This window comes from Myripristis murdjan, chromosome 17, assembly GCF_902150065.1.
Source record: "Myripristis murdjan chromosome 17, fMyrMur1.1, whole genome shotgun sequence".
NCBI lineage: Eukaryota > Metazoa > Chordata > Actinopteri > Holocentriformes > Holocentridae > Myripristis > Myripristis murdjan.
This window is the reverse complement of record NC_043996.1, coordinates 19,293,457-19,308,826: the sequence shown is the minus strand read 5'-3', so window position 1 is coordinate 19,308,826 and position 15,370 is coordinate 19,293,457.

The window sequence follows — 15,370 nt, the reverse complement described above, 5'->3', positions numbered from 1 at the left end:
TTTCTGTCATTTTTCTTCTTGCATAAACACACCAAAATACACACACGTGACACTCCCTCCCTCTGTTCCACCATTCTCCGTCACTCCTTGCTCACTCTTCTGAGATTTATGTTGTGATATATAGATTGGTAGTTCAGTAATTAGTCCCACGAGGTCTTGTCAGCTGCAGCGTAATAGCAACATAACAAAAAATGCACACACAAACAAGGACATTTATGGCAATATAAAAATATACATATATAGATAAATTTGTGGTGATATGTGTTTTTGGAGTTATGGAGATGTTTATTACTTCTCTTTTTGCCTGCAGTTTGATCTGATTTCTCTGTGTCTCAGTTTCTCTCATGCTTTCTCTGTCGTTCTCAATTTATTCCTTTCTCACTCTCTCCCACTCTCTCTCTCTCTCTCTGTCTCTCTCACTCTGATGTTCTCTATCTCCTTACCTAACCATTTCCTTCAGTGCCTCCCTTTTTCAGGCTGATGATTTGATGCTGGGCTTCTTAAGATGGCAGTTAAATAATCAGAGCTGCACTGTGTTGACAGAAGACAAGATTGATGCTCCGAGGCAGACTTGAGATGAGGAATGAGTCATGGGGAAAATTGCTGTTTTGGCATGTGTTGGTGCCAGTGCTGTGAAGTCTTTATTTGGCACCACAAATTCACTTTTCACCTTTATCCACTCTCAGATACCAGGTACAGTGTTTGGGTAGTGCAGGTTAAATAGACAGCAATGCCAGGATTATAAAAGTGGAATGAAAAGGCATGTGCTGAGAATTGAGCGCTTGCTTTTTGGAAGTATGGGGTGTGTTCATAAGCAGCCAGGATGCTTTTAAATTTTCCATCTTTGCTTAAGAAATCAGATTTGAAGATGGGTTTCCCGCTTGAGAAATGAAATGCCTACCAAATGTCAGAAACCCAACGAGATACAAATCCACCTGGACCAAATGACATTTTTTCGCTTACCAGTTACCAGGCAACATTGCTTGTTATTTATTAAAATGTACTTGCCCTTTGGACCGATGCCCTACTCTCTCTCTCTCTCTCTCTCTCTCTCTCTCTCTCTCTCTCCCATACTTTTTGTGGTTTTATATCCAGTGCTGATTTTTGTATGAATCCCTTTGGTCTTGAATCTCCTTTGACCCCATCAAAACTGATCAAGTGTACTGGACCAGATGCATTGATCTTCTTCTCTGAACTTTGACTTTGTTCACAGTAAATCACACACTACCTACTTATAATTACCCTGCTGCTGGTGGAGGTTTGTGTGTGTGTGTGTGTGTGTGAGTGTGAGATATTATTTGTTGACCAGTTATGCTCAATCCTTTTAGCGGAAACATTATTCATCTACTCTGTTTAATACATAAGCACTGACACTGAAGTATGCTAAAGTATCAGTTCATTTCATTTGAAGTAACTTGTCACATAAATCTCTGAGCTAGTTGAATGATAATGAACTTGTTGTTTATTTCAGTCCTGAGGAGAACGTGCTGATTGCAGCACTTTCTCAGGAAAGACATCATCATTCTCTGTCCTTTTGTCTTTCTCCCTGTTTTTCCTCTAAACTATCATGATGCAATGCGGTATTCCTATTTTTTTGTTTTGTAGGTCTTTCGTTGATTTAAAATGGTCTCCTTTTCCACAGACTTTCAACAGCAAGACAGAAAGCTGTCATTTCATGTTGCGCCCCTAACCCTCCAGAGTTGCCCCCATCATCTCGTCTCCTGCTACTCAGCCTGGTTGACTGGCAAAGTATTAGTTTGCTGCCTCTCTCTGTGCCGGTGCAGCAGCATCAGATCAAAACAGCTGGCTCTGAGCTGTATGTCATGGAGGCCAACAGGTTTTCTCCGTGACTCGGGATATCCACCGGGTCTTAGTCAAAGATGGACAGGAATTTGATGGTAGCAGTTTTGTTTCACTGCAAGGGTGCAGAAAGTGTGTGTATGTGTGTTTGTGACTGAGGGAGAGAGAGAGAGAGAGAAAGAGAGAGTGCACCATGTTGAATATAAATACACTTATGATGTCAAATATGTAGGAAATGTGGCACATCTTCACTGCAGCTTCTCCATAACAGCACATGTCAACCAGTCTGCTGTATTATTCATAAAGGGCATAAAAGGATATGAATATATGGATGCATTCCCTATTGTACTAATAATACATATGTACGAGTATTACATATTATAAATAAGGCTGAATACTATGATCACTGTAACTCAATGTTGATAAAATCCCATGGTATGAAATTTAATGATTTGGTGATGATAACGATTTAATGATTTGGCATTATAAGATAATGTCAATTATGTTCAGAGATAAAACAAAGTCAGTCACTGCCAGACAGAGAATATTTTCCTTTTCTCAATACAGGAGTGCAAATATGATTTGAGAGATGGTTGTAAGTTTACCGTACAAAAAGCTAAAAAGCAGATTAAACAGAGATGTAGATCTATTTTTGGGGTTAATGCTAATGTAAATTCAAGAATGTGTAACTTGCTTTTGGTTTAGAATGGTTTATAAAGCTATTTTTTAAGGGTTACAGGTGTTAATGATTTTTTAAACTCATTTTCTGTTTCTGGAAGGTAGCTCAAATTGATAAGATTGTAGGACAGGCATACATATAAGCATTATGCTTCTGCCTTTTCAGTCATTACTTAAAACTCTTACTTTTTACAGTATACTGTCTAGACTGTTTATACTTATTGTATAATTGTACATTATATGCTGTTTATACTTATTATATTGTGTGTAATGACTGAAGATACTTCTACTTCTTCTATGACTTCTGTATTTCTGCTGTATGTACCATTTGCGTACAGCTAAATAACTTTTTTACAGAAGCCACTTTAAGGATCAGGAAGCCTATTTCAGTAGCAATAATAGAAAACATTGCCTTTATTAAAATGAAACATTCATAAAGGATTGTTAGGATATAGTAGAGAAGTGGGGTCTGGGGCCCACCAGGGTCACTGAGTGGCTTCTAGAAGGTCCTCAGTAAAATGAAGAATAGTTTAATTAATTTAACTCTACTTCACCAGATATTGTTACAATACAATACAAACTGATGATTTTGGCGATAAATGTCAATCTTATCACTTCACATCTATTTCTCAGTGTTCAACTGTGACATCTGGACAATTTAAGCCCTAACACAAACCACATATCTTTTCATACTCAAGGTCAAAATCACTTAAAATGAGGGTGAATGAGCTGAATGAAAGCCAATATGATGGTTTGGAATATGAAAAAAAAAAAAAAAAAAAAAAAAAAAAAAAGTTTGAAAATCCCTGCCGTAGACTGCCGGAACACAGACTGTCTGTCTACCGACCAACACGGCAAGGAAAAAAATGACAGCCAGCAACAGTCGGCAGCTTTTGCCAGCATGTAGTGCTGATCACATGCCTTATCTGCATGTTTGTGAGTTTTTCATATCACTGCAGTTCCCAGATATGTGATTGTTATTGTGCGACTAAATTATGCCAGGACAGCTAATGTTCTTTGGCAACAAGTTCTCAGTGAAAAACTAATGATAATTGACAGATACTATCAGTATACAGGAAACCTGCATATTGTATTCATTCAACATTTCTCTGCCTGTCGCTATCTTTGGAGGGGAAAAAATTCTGCCCTCGTGCGCTGGCAGATAAGCAAAATGCAATGACGGGGAAAATGTGCTGATTTAGAGATTACTGAAGGAATCATTTTATTACATATTCATAATATTAAAAAGTGAAGCATTCAGTAGTCTGCACACTGATGCAGTATAAGTGAATGAGACATAGAGATGGCAATAAAATTAAAGTTTTGAGGTCCAACGCCTCACAGCACATCAGTTATAGCACACTGTACAGAGATGAACACTGACAACCAAAACTGGTACCTAAATTGTCGAGATTGCTCCCGAATGAAAACATTTTATCATAAACACATTTTTACAGCGTCTTAGCGGTCGTTTATGTAAATTCTGCAACTTGCACTCGTTTAAGTGCACAGACATCTTTAACAATTATGGGGGGATTTTGTGTTTTACTGTTTGTCTTTTTGAATGTAGTTTGTGAGTGTGTACGTGCATGTGCTCTCTTCTTTGCAAATCTGCTTTTAATCAATTCAGTCAAAAGCATCCCAAAACTCTTGTTTGCTCACACTTTTCCTGTTGCGTTGGCTTTTGGTGCTCATTATTTAAGAGTGTTGGTATGCGCTGACCAGCAGTTAAGCAGCATAAGAGAAGCTTACTCTCCAAATGAAGTGCCTATGAGTGGAGAAGTTAACATTTAAACACTAGAAGCTCTTTTAAGGTTCCTGTGATTATATCCTGGCTTTAATTTAGTCCCCCCCCACCCCCACCCCCATTCTTTCCTCTCTCTCACTCACCCTTATCCTCACTGGGAGGGCTCACTTGCATAGATTGGTAGATATATAGATGAATAAAGAGAGGAAGCAAGAGATGAAAAAGGAAGAAGGAAGAGCAGTTTATGCTCGCTCCAGTGATCTAACATCTGTCCCTGTGACTGAATTAAAGTCTTTGCAAAAAAAAAAAGAAAAAGAAAAAAGAAAAAACAAACCTTAATCAACTTTAAATGTTAATTACATGGATACACCCCCACACACATGCATGCACAAATAGGGAATGTCAGTCTGCAGAAAAATCAAAGGTAACAGCAACCCCTAGTGGCTACGACACAGCCAGACTGAAACCAAGACTCAGTCATCTCGACAAGACCGCTGTGTTCCTCTAAATCGACACAGGCATGTAACATTTCCTCTCTGTGCCTCACAGCAGTTAATAAATCTCTCAAGGATCCACAGTAAGCCTACGCACGTGCGCACACACACACACACACACACACACACACACACACACACACACACACACACGCACACACACAAACAGATATTTTCTTTTGTGCACTGAACCGTGTGCTGGAACACCTTCATGTCGAGTGACATCTCAGATCATACAGTGAAGATGGATTTCAAAGTGAAGTGTGACAACTGAGTTAGATCTGACTGTGTATAAATCGTGGAGGAGGCGTTACATATCATGTTACCTTAAGACTGCATAACATGCATGCAGAAGACCAATACTGTATGAGCTTAAACTATAGGTATTATAGTGTAAGACTATTAGGTAATAGCTTGGTATTAACAATGGGTATATCTGGGTAATATTAGACTGATGAAATTGATGTAACAGGGCATTGAGGAGCCCAAAACAAAGGGTAATAATGGAGAAACACATCTATTTAGCAGTGATGTAGTAATATTTTGGTAACAGTATGGTAACCTGTTAATAAAGTGGTTATAACAGTGTAATATTTGGATAAAAAATTGTAATATGGTGAGATTAGTTATAGTGTTTTGCTCCATCTCCCAGTGTGTGGTGTGGGCGTGTCCCTGCCTCTCTCTCTGTCTCTCTCTCTCTCTCTCTGCACCTTGACCTGCCAGTCATCCTAAATCAGCACACATGCCAGACATCATGTCACCACCACCATGATACGTAAACCCAGTTCCTGCCAGATCATGGTGCTGTTCACTCTGCCACAAAGCCTTCAGCCACGCCAGCCAGCCACACCACCTCACCTGAGCCTGGCATCTCAGTGTAATCTTCAATAAATCCATGTATATCACCTGCCTGTCTGGTCTGCATTTGGGTTAAGCTACCTTAATGGGGTAATAACGTCATAATAACAGGGTCGTATAGGCAGATGGTTTCACGTTATAGGCTAATATCAGCATAATACCTTCAAAACCACATGAAAATTTTTGGCAGTCAAAATTGGTAATTACCATATTATAATGCTGAAATTCACCCTCCTTTATGTTCCAAACATACCCTTTTGGTTTAAGGTGATACTGTACAAATTATAGGTTTAATGCTGTGATCTGTTACCTGGAAACACTGGAGGTAATTTCTGTGTAATAACCATGAACCGCTATTTTCAACTAAACACATTTCATACTGTTAATGCCTTGTACATCTTATATAGACCAAACCGGAAGTGACATCATTGCCTTTTATTATAAAACTATTACCCTACTATGTCCATGTTTTTACCGCGCTGTAATCTAGAGTGCTACCCAGATTTCTCATGCAGCCTAAAATGTTATGCTTGTTGCTCTGCAGTAGCATACAGAATATGCATAATTCATCCAGCACTTTGTAGTCAGACCCTGAAAACTGGTACAAAACCTTCACAGTTCAATTAATCAACTTATAAAAAGGTTATGAGCTACACTCATTATTGAACAGCTTACTATTTCTAACTTTGTGGTGACACAGAAACAACAAAGAAAAAAGTTTTCTTTTTGTCATTTTAGAAAGAAAATAGAAGAGAAAAACAAAGTTGCAAGCGGCAAGCTGGGGGATCCAGTCACCATCAGCTCAATTCGAAAGAGAACAATCAGCCATCTCATCTCAAATGTTTTGATGGAAGGACAAATGGACATTACATAACAAAGCATGGATTTTTTTTTTTTTTTTTTTTTTTTTTAATTGTTAGACCACTGTCTTTACCAAGATAGTCAGATAACCAGCATTGCAGTCTAATGATGAAATCAGATGGGGTGATTGATCAGGAGAAAAACTTTGAACCATCAATCTGCCAGTCCGCAGACATCTAACTGTCCCACTGAGCTGATGCTGCTGTTCCCTGATGGGCCTGGAATCAGAGGCAGAACACCCGTTGACATGATATCTACTATCTAACGCGTTGCTGTGTCACTTTGGGCTGCAGCGCAATGAAGGCAGTCCAATAATGAAGTGTGTGGCCACTGATCAAAAGATAATGTCATATCAAAACATTCTGAAAACGGGATATGGTGAGGTTTAAACCACCTTGACTGACCCACTGAGTTAATCTCTGACTGTCCTGCAGGATCAGACAACAAAATGACATGGACCAAACTGGGGGGTTATTGTCAGAATAGCACTTGTTCTGTTTTTGATGGTCAAGTTGTTGATGCAGTGGAAGCGAATGAGGCTCTAAACACATCAATGGATTTTTTTTTAAAGTCAGAAAGCTGATGTGGTTAATCAGTATACCATTAAAACTTTTTTTTTTTTTTTTTTTTTTTTTTTTTTTTTTTTAGAATGGAGCATGTATTGTACACAGTGTCTGGGCCAGGCATGCAACAGCTGTCAAACATGACGTTACTGAGGTTACTGGGTTACTACAGCACCCCCTATTGGCCAAATACCATCAGGCTTGGCATGGCACCTCAGTAGTTTAAACTTGGACCACTAAATACCATTTGTGTACCCTGTGATGGCCGCACCACTCCACACACCTTACTGACCTCTTACTTTCTGTTATTTAATATAGTTCATACATATTTTCATAGTCACATGCACATACAACATTAAACAGATAAATGAAAGGACACATAGTAGTTTGTTCATATATCACACCCCCAGCTTTATTAATATATGACACTACATTGTTTCTATTTTGTGGTGTGCACATTTTAGTTACTTTGTAGATGTCAGTATGTTGTTCTGTTTAGTTATTCTCTTTTGAGTTACCTTTAGTTCATGGTGTGTGATCCAGGTGAAAAGAGGAGCCGGTGTATTCCTTAAATCCCCTGCTTGCAGTAATTGGGAGGCAACAACTGTGGCTAAATCAAAGGGGAGGGACACTCCTTTTCTCCATTTTGATTTAAAGTTATTGCCTTGATGTTCAGTTGGTCTTTATTGTATAGCATGATTTGTTACTTATTTTATTATTATTATTATTATTATTATTATTATTATTATTATTTTCCTGAGCCTGGCAATTTGATGTTTTTAGGTTGGTTTAGTTTGTCTTTGTCCACCCCCATGTGTGTGTAATGGCCTGATCAGGTAGTATTTAAGCCCCCCTGTGTGTCTTGTGAGTTTCTGTTCTTTCTAGTTTGGGTTAGGTTGCCATTTTCTTGAGTTATGTTCTGTTTTGTAGACCCCATTTTTTTGCCATTTTCCCCAGTGTTTTGTTAAGTAGCTTTAATTTTGATTATTTATTTATAAGTAGTTTTGATTATTTATTGGTATGCATTCTAAACTAATGTTGCAATTCCTTGAGCCTGCTTGCTTGGTCCCTCACATGATCATATTTCTATCATGTGTTCTGCCCTTCTGCTCTCATAACCATGGCCAGTGCTCCCACCTCCTGCTCTGGTTCAAGGAACATATAAAAGAAGAGAGGGCATTACTCCATCATGACAGTATTCAAAATCAATGCTGGCGTCAATCTATGGTGCCATTAACACTGAAGTCAATGGGATGGGGATAGAAAATCCCACTATAAACCATTATACCTATGTCATTTGTCATTATATTAAATTGTATTATATATCAAATGTGAGCTACTTAGAAATGCATCAAATTACTGACATAAATAATTAAAACCCTATAAATGAATCCTACACTGGGCTAGGGTAATAACCTGCTACGTCTATGGCGAAAACAGAGGGATGAAAAGCCCTTTCATTCCCTTGCTTGCAGCCACATAATGTCCTTTCCTTCTTTTATGTTCTCTCTCTCTCTCCCTTTTCTTCTGTGTATGAATATGTGTGTGTTTGTGTGTGTGTTCTTGTGTGTGTGTAGTTCCTGCCTGTCTCCTATTCTACCAACTGCATCTCATCTACTCATTAGTCCTATGTGTATATAAACCTGTTGTCATCCACTCTAGTCAATGCCAGACCATCATAACCTGTTCCTAGTTTGTTCTTGCCTGTTATACCTGTTCTGTAAGCTGGACTGCTGTTCTGATGCTGTTGCCTGATTGAACTGACTGCTGTGTCTGACCTTCTGCCCGCGGGCCAGTGTGTATTTCCCTCTGTCTTCAGCAGAGTCACTGAAATTACTCCTGTCTCCGCCTGTGTCTACATCTGAGTCTTGCCTGCTTGGTGACATCTACCCTCATAGCCCTTTTCTTGACTTTATAGCGATGCCACTGCCAGCTTGTCTTGTTTCTCGCTGTCTCCATGCAATTTCAACACGCTGAAGTGGTACAGTTCAAATTAACTCAGAGTCTGTGGGCTAATTGGCAAAGCGCATAACCTCGATAACCTTTGTAACCTTGTGTAAGAGAACTTGCCCTGTATCTGAAGCACATGGACAAGGAAGTAAGTCTATTTTGCGATTGCTCATTAGCAGAGTGACTTGTAGTGCAATTTAATAGGTGCTATATTCTTGTTTTTTTCCTCTAGAAGTTTAAGTAACTGATATCTGGATCAGAGTGGTCTTATGGTTCTTTGTAATGCAGTACAGCCTATAAATATAATCTATTAAATGCAGTCCAGTGTTCCTCCCAATATCTTGAAATGTTTAAACTGCAATGAAAGGTGCATGATGCAAAATTCTTGAGGGTTGAGGGTTTAAGTGAGGCTCATTTGTCAGTTCAGTCTAAAAAGTTTCTCACTTAAATTAACCCTCTGCAATTTTGCGTGTGTCAATAAAACTCTACATTGAAACCAATGCAGATTTCATGAACCAAATTCCTTAAGGCAGGGTGCAATCCCTTGGTTGGGAAGACTCATCCTGCTTATTGCAAGAAAGGGAAAATACAGCTAAAATACAGCTGCCTTACATAAATTCTCTGGCAGGCACACTACACTCTGCTACTGGGTCGTGTGCAGAATGATGCCAGTTTTCCCTTACAACAGGTAATCAAAACAGACAGCCGACACAACAAACAACTGAATACAGAGATGATGCATTTTTTTGCCATTCTCTTTCAAGTATCTCCATCACTCCCTTTCTCCTTTCATATTTTCCGCTGTACATTAAATATGCTGTTTGGATGATGTTTTGATCCAAAGCACCTTACCCTAACAAAAGTGCATATCCTTTTTATTATGTTTTACTTAACTACACAGGACCTGTGTCCCTCTGTCTGCTCCTTTCTGTCCCCATCTACAATAATTCACTGTTCATACGTCTTTACTCTCTCTTTTCCTCCCTTTGTTCTTTCCTTCACCTGTTTTCATGCATCTCCAATTTCCCCCCACCTTCAACCTCTTTATCTATCCATCATTCCCCTTTTCATGCATCTTTGCTCTTTCTGTCTCCCCCTCTCTCTACCACTGCTTTACCAGCCACACACATAATTGGATTTGATTGAAAAAAAAAAAGAGAGAGAGAGAGAGAGATTTGCTGGATCCAGTGCACTGAGGCAGTGTGTGCTATTCAGATCAAGGCTGTGTGTGTGTGTGTGTGTGTGTGTGTGTGTGTGTGTGTGTGTGTGTGTGTGTGTTACCTTACTCTCATAGCAGATCAGTTGGAAATGCAGAGGTCATAAGAAGGATACACAGTGGGGAACCTGAATATGAATATGTAAAAAAAATATATAATTAGCTTTCAAAGAAGGGGCTAAATACTGCCACTGAGTCCAGATAACATTGGAGAAAAGGGATCAGGTCATCATTCTGTCTCAATACATCCTCTCAGATACATGGTGAGCTTTAAAAAAAAAAAAAAAAAAAAGAATGAAGAAAGAGGATCTACTGTCATTACTATTCGTGACTATTATTTTTGTAGTACAGGTCAAGAATAGTGGGGCATGGAGGATATAACTGTCCCAACAAATGTTTGTTTGAAGAGATGCAGCTTTCAGATACCACAATATTCCCTGCACAATCTGTGCATAACATTGTGGTTTATGCAGAACAAACATAGGGTAAAAATATGGTTGTCAATAACGACACTGCCTCAAAACATTGCTTGCATTTCATGACCTAGAGGCTTCTAGAGGTCATCGGTAATACGGAGAGCATGAATATTATTGGCTCTCAAACAACACTTAATCAACGTTCATGGGTCCTTTCTCCTCATAGAGCTCCCATGGAAGTCATGGCAATGACCTTACTGCATGCTGCCTGACTATGTAGAAAGAGCAGCGATATACAGAGATACATCATGCAAAGTGACTGTGGTAGGGATGCTATCGACTTACAGCGCCATTAAACCAAGGACAAAATGGACATCCTCCTCAGTAAAGTCCATTCACAGATCATATAAAAGGATATATGGTGTGTGTAATGGTGTTTGATAAGCACTCTGTAATGATGATCGCTGGCCCTGCCTGACCTTGTTGGCATAACAAAGGTTTCCCACACACTATACTCAGAAAAAACTATAATGTAGAGGTAGATGTTATTTAAAGAGGTCAAAAACTAAAAAGGTATTCTGATGTTAAGAAGGAAACCCTTTCCATTTAACGCTGCAAAGGATGCTCATTTGATTTCCCCACTTCTCAGTATCTATTACTGCTGTAGACGGTGTTGTCTTGAATATGCTGCACCTCATGATCTTAAAAGTGAATGCCTGCAGATGGCATGTATTTCCAGGTGATAATGCAAATTGGCCAGCTGAGTGTTGTTATAGTGCTATGGAAAACTGATTTAAACTGCTCCCTCTCCTCCCACTAATGTGCAAAAAAATAACACCCTATGTCTTAACGCTCTTAAAACACATCCTTCCCATTGGAAAAGCACTGGTAAAAAGTGCACATGGAAAAACAAAGTGAATTTTTGGATCGCTGTAGCTGAATCATGGCTTGTGTTCAGCTTTACTGCATGTTCACCATTAATTTTGCTTTACTAAACTGACAAAAGAAGAGTGACGCTTGTGTATGTGTGTCTATGTACACAGATTACAAAAAAAAAAAAAAAAAAAAAAATCTTGATTGTTGAGCCACTGTCACTGGCTGTGTGTTCAACTCTGTTGCATGTAAACAGCATAATTAGTCCTTACTACCCTTTCAGTTGTTGTCCCATACAGAGAGAGGCAGAGGAGTGTACCTACACTGCATCCAGGGATTAAAACAGATGGTGAGTGGTGGTGGGTGACTGGGGCCTGAGAGAAGACAAGCTCAGGTGGGAGGGAACTGAGGAGGAAGGGAGAGAGAGAGAATGAAGATATTGTGAACAGAACATGAAATGCATTTCTTAAAATCTTATTTATCCAGACAAATTGCCTACAGGGGTCATGGGCTTGTGTGAGTGTTACATATACACACATTCACACCAGCAGCCAGCTCAGTAGAACTACATTTTTATATTATTAGCCATTGTGTCTTATTTTCTGGAGCAGCTGGGGGTTGGGCATCCTGCTCAAGCAATGCTGCTCATTTCTCCCATCCAGACTTCTTTCAGACTGATTGTTAATGAATTTTCCAATCATATGCACTGCCCCAACAACTGGACAAGTGGTGGCCTCAGATGTAGGAGGACTGATAGCAGAAAGGGCAATGCATCGTGATTCTACAACAAACAAACAAACCAATAAATAAATAAAGTTTCTAAATACATTAAAAAATAATGCTTGCCAGACCAACCAAATCAATTGTGTTTATTTATTTATCACTTTTTTTTAGGATCTTGAATTTGTTTGGCGTAATGTGTGTGCCATTAATCCTAGTGGCCAATCAAAAGCCTGGGATATCTGTGTGGTTGTTGCTTTTGCATTGGGCTGCTTTTAAAAATGCAGTGCTTCATCTTCCTGGCAAGAGGCTCAAGTTAACAGAGGAGCTGATGAACAAACATGGGTACATATGTGTTCATTTCACTGCAGAGAAACTGACCGGTTCTGTAGCAGCAAACATTAGCTACATCAGGCAAACCCTGAAGCATCAAAAACAGCGTCCCCAGACAGGCAGGGAAGTTAGCTAGCAGAACCAAAGCCAAGATTTCAAGAAGACACCTGAGAGCGGCAGCCTCTTTCCTGAAAACTAAGTACATTGCTCCAGGTATGTGGCATGTCAGCCCCAGCTTCTGAACTTAGTGTTTTATTATACACAAAATGGAATTGGGACATGCCACACATTCAGTCATGGATGTAGCTGACAGTTGGCCTCCTTGTCACATTCCCAGTGACACCTTGCAGTATTATGGAAATTCTGTTTTTATACCATAAACAGAGTCTGAACACATCTCCTGTCGTCAATGAATAGCACTGAGCAACTTGACATGACTGCCACTGTTAACCAGCAGATGCACTGGAATTAAAACATCTCCATATTTAAATCCCAAGCCATGCCGCCTTCACCAAAGCCATCAAAGGTAAAGAAAGATTAAAGCCTGGCAATAACTTGGTCCAGCTATTTTTTAATTTCAAAAAATAAAGAAGGGTCGAACCTTGTGATGCTAAAGAACAAATATAATATAATATAATATAATATAAAGCACAAAACTGTATTGTATAGCACAAAAAGAAAAAAAATGGCAAAAATTACATAATAAATAGGCTTGGTTATGCACCTACAGTGAGTTTAAAGCTGTTTCTTTTTAATTCACGCCTCTTGTATTAGTATTATCTGACCACTTAAGAGCTGTCTTGCACATTATTCAAATTGGTCGAGCTTTACTAAGCCTACATAAATGAGTTGTTTACAAAAGATGCTTTGTTTACAAATATCGCCTTGTTTAGCCAATGATTTTCTGCCTGTACAAGGACATGCCATCAGCTAATGTTGCTATTTTTTTTTGTTTGTTTGTTTGTTTGTTTGTTTGTTTTTTTGTTTGTTTGTTTGTTTTGTTTTTGTCGCTGGCTTTGTTTTAACCTCTGGTTTGTTGTATTGGCCAAGGCTATACCTCAGCAGTGAGATTTTTTAATTGTTAGGTTATTCATGTTCTTAATGGTGCCGATCGCCTAAGTTGTGCCTGTCGTGATGCTGCATTGTTGTTTGTGGCTTATCATTTCTTCTTTTCTGTGCCATTATTATGCGAGTAAGAAAACATTATGAGAATAGATTAACTGCCTAACCACTGCCTATTGGAAAATTAAAACACAAGATAGCTCTAAGAAGTGCTGGAGCAAGGGCAAAACACATATTGCAATGTATTCTGAATAAAACTTAGGCCTACCCATTTGGCCAAAAATTATGTTGACACTGCAGGGATAATGTCCCACTGAGAGGCATGTAAACATTTGGCTGCAAACAAATCACAGTTGGATGGCTGTAATTGCAACCTCTGTTTGATCAAATGGTCCAGCTTGCAAAACAGGGATGGAGTGTGGGCGTCCTTAAGATTTAAAGTTGTCCAACAATATATATTGCAGCTCTTGCAGCAGCTATTGCCATATCAGTTATAACAGACATTAGTTTGGTAGTGTGTATCAACATTAGTTCGGTACTAGTTTGCAAAGAAGCTTAGTAATTCAGAGTTTAACATTACATTTCTAATATGCATGTTTAGACATTTATCACGTGGGAGTTGTGGTAGGTTGTAGGCCATGCATGTATGTTGAGATGATCAGCATGCTATAAATAATACTGTGTGGTGTTTGCAGTGTATGCTTTATTGACATGACAGCAGATAACTCCATCTCAGAAAAATCGTGACCAACTTTCCTGGAATTCTGAGTTGAAGGGCTGCATTCCCCAGCATTTTTCCCACAAGGATGGGATTGAGGTTTGAACGCCAGCCCAGTCCAGCTGGTCAGCGAGGCACACCTGCAGCTAATTAACCTGTATACTTAGCATGTGTGTGTGATTGTGTGTATGTGCGTGTATGTGCGTATGTGTGTGTGTGTGTGTGTGTGTGTGTGTGTGTATGTTCCAGTGCAGCTAGAGAGCCTGCAGACTGAACCAAGGAGGCACGCTTTTACATCTGTCCAGAAAAGGCTGCTCTACAGGCGGTTTGACTAAAAGTTGTTTAACTTAAAGGAACAGATCCAGCAGGCTGCCCATCTTGGTCAAATTACCATTGAGTAATGACAACTAGACACTACAATCACCCTGGTATGTCCAGTAGTTTGTTTACTCTGGTGCATGCATACATTTAACAGCTACTTTAAGCAACATTACATGCATTTTTTGTTTGTTTTTTTAAAGTAAAATGACCCCTTGCTGTGTGAAAGTCATTGCTTAGGGTCCTCTTTCGACCATTCAATTTACAGCCAACCTGTTGTTATTTCATAGTTTTAGCATTCTAAACTTCTGTATCAATCCAAATAAGCTCCTCCTCTAGCCCTCCACCTCACACCCCTGCTGCTTCAGTTTAATTTCAAATCCCACATCTCTGTGGATAAACGTATCCAAATTTCAGGTCAGTCATGTGAGTGTTTCTGTTACTGCAGCCAGGACTGCGGCAACAAAAAGAGTTCATTCAAAACAGCTTGTCTTGCAGCTAAAGTCTGCAGCTTAATCCTGCACGAGCCTTGTGAGAGTGGAGTGTATCCCTCATCCTTGTCTCAAAAACACATTTTCCACGGTAACTTTCGGTTACTTTCTTCAAGCCCTCTACAATCTGAACCCCGTGTTTGTTTCCAAACTCTCAACACCCTCTAGTGGTCGTAAATCACTTAGTGCACCTTTTAGTGAGCAGATTTGACTTAGTGAGAAGAAGACTAACCTTTTAGAAATAATTAAAGGAAATCTGAGTGTTTATTATT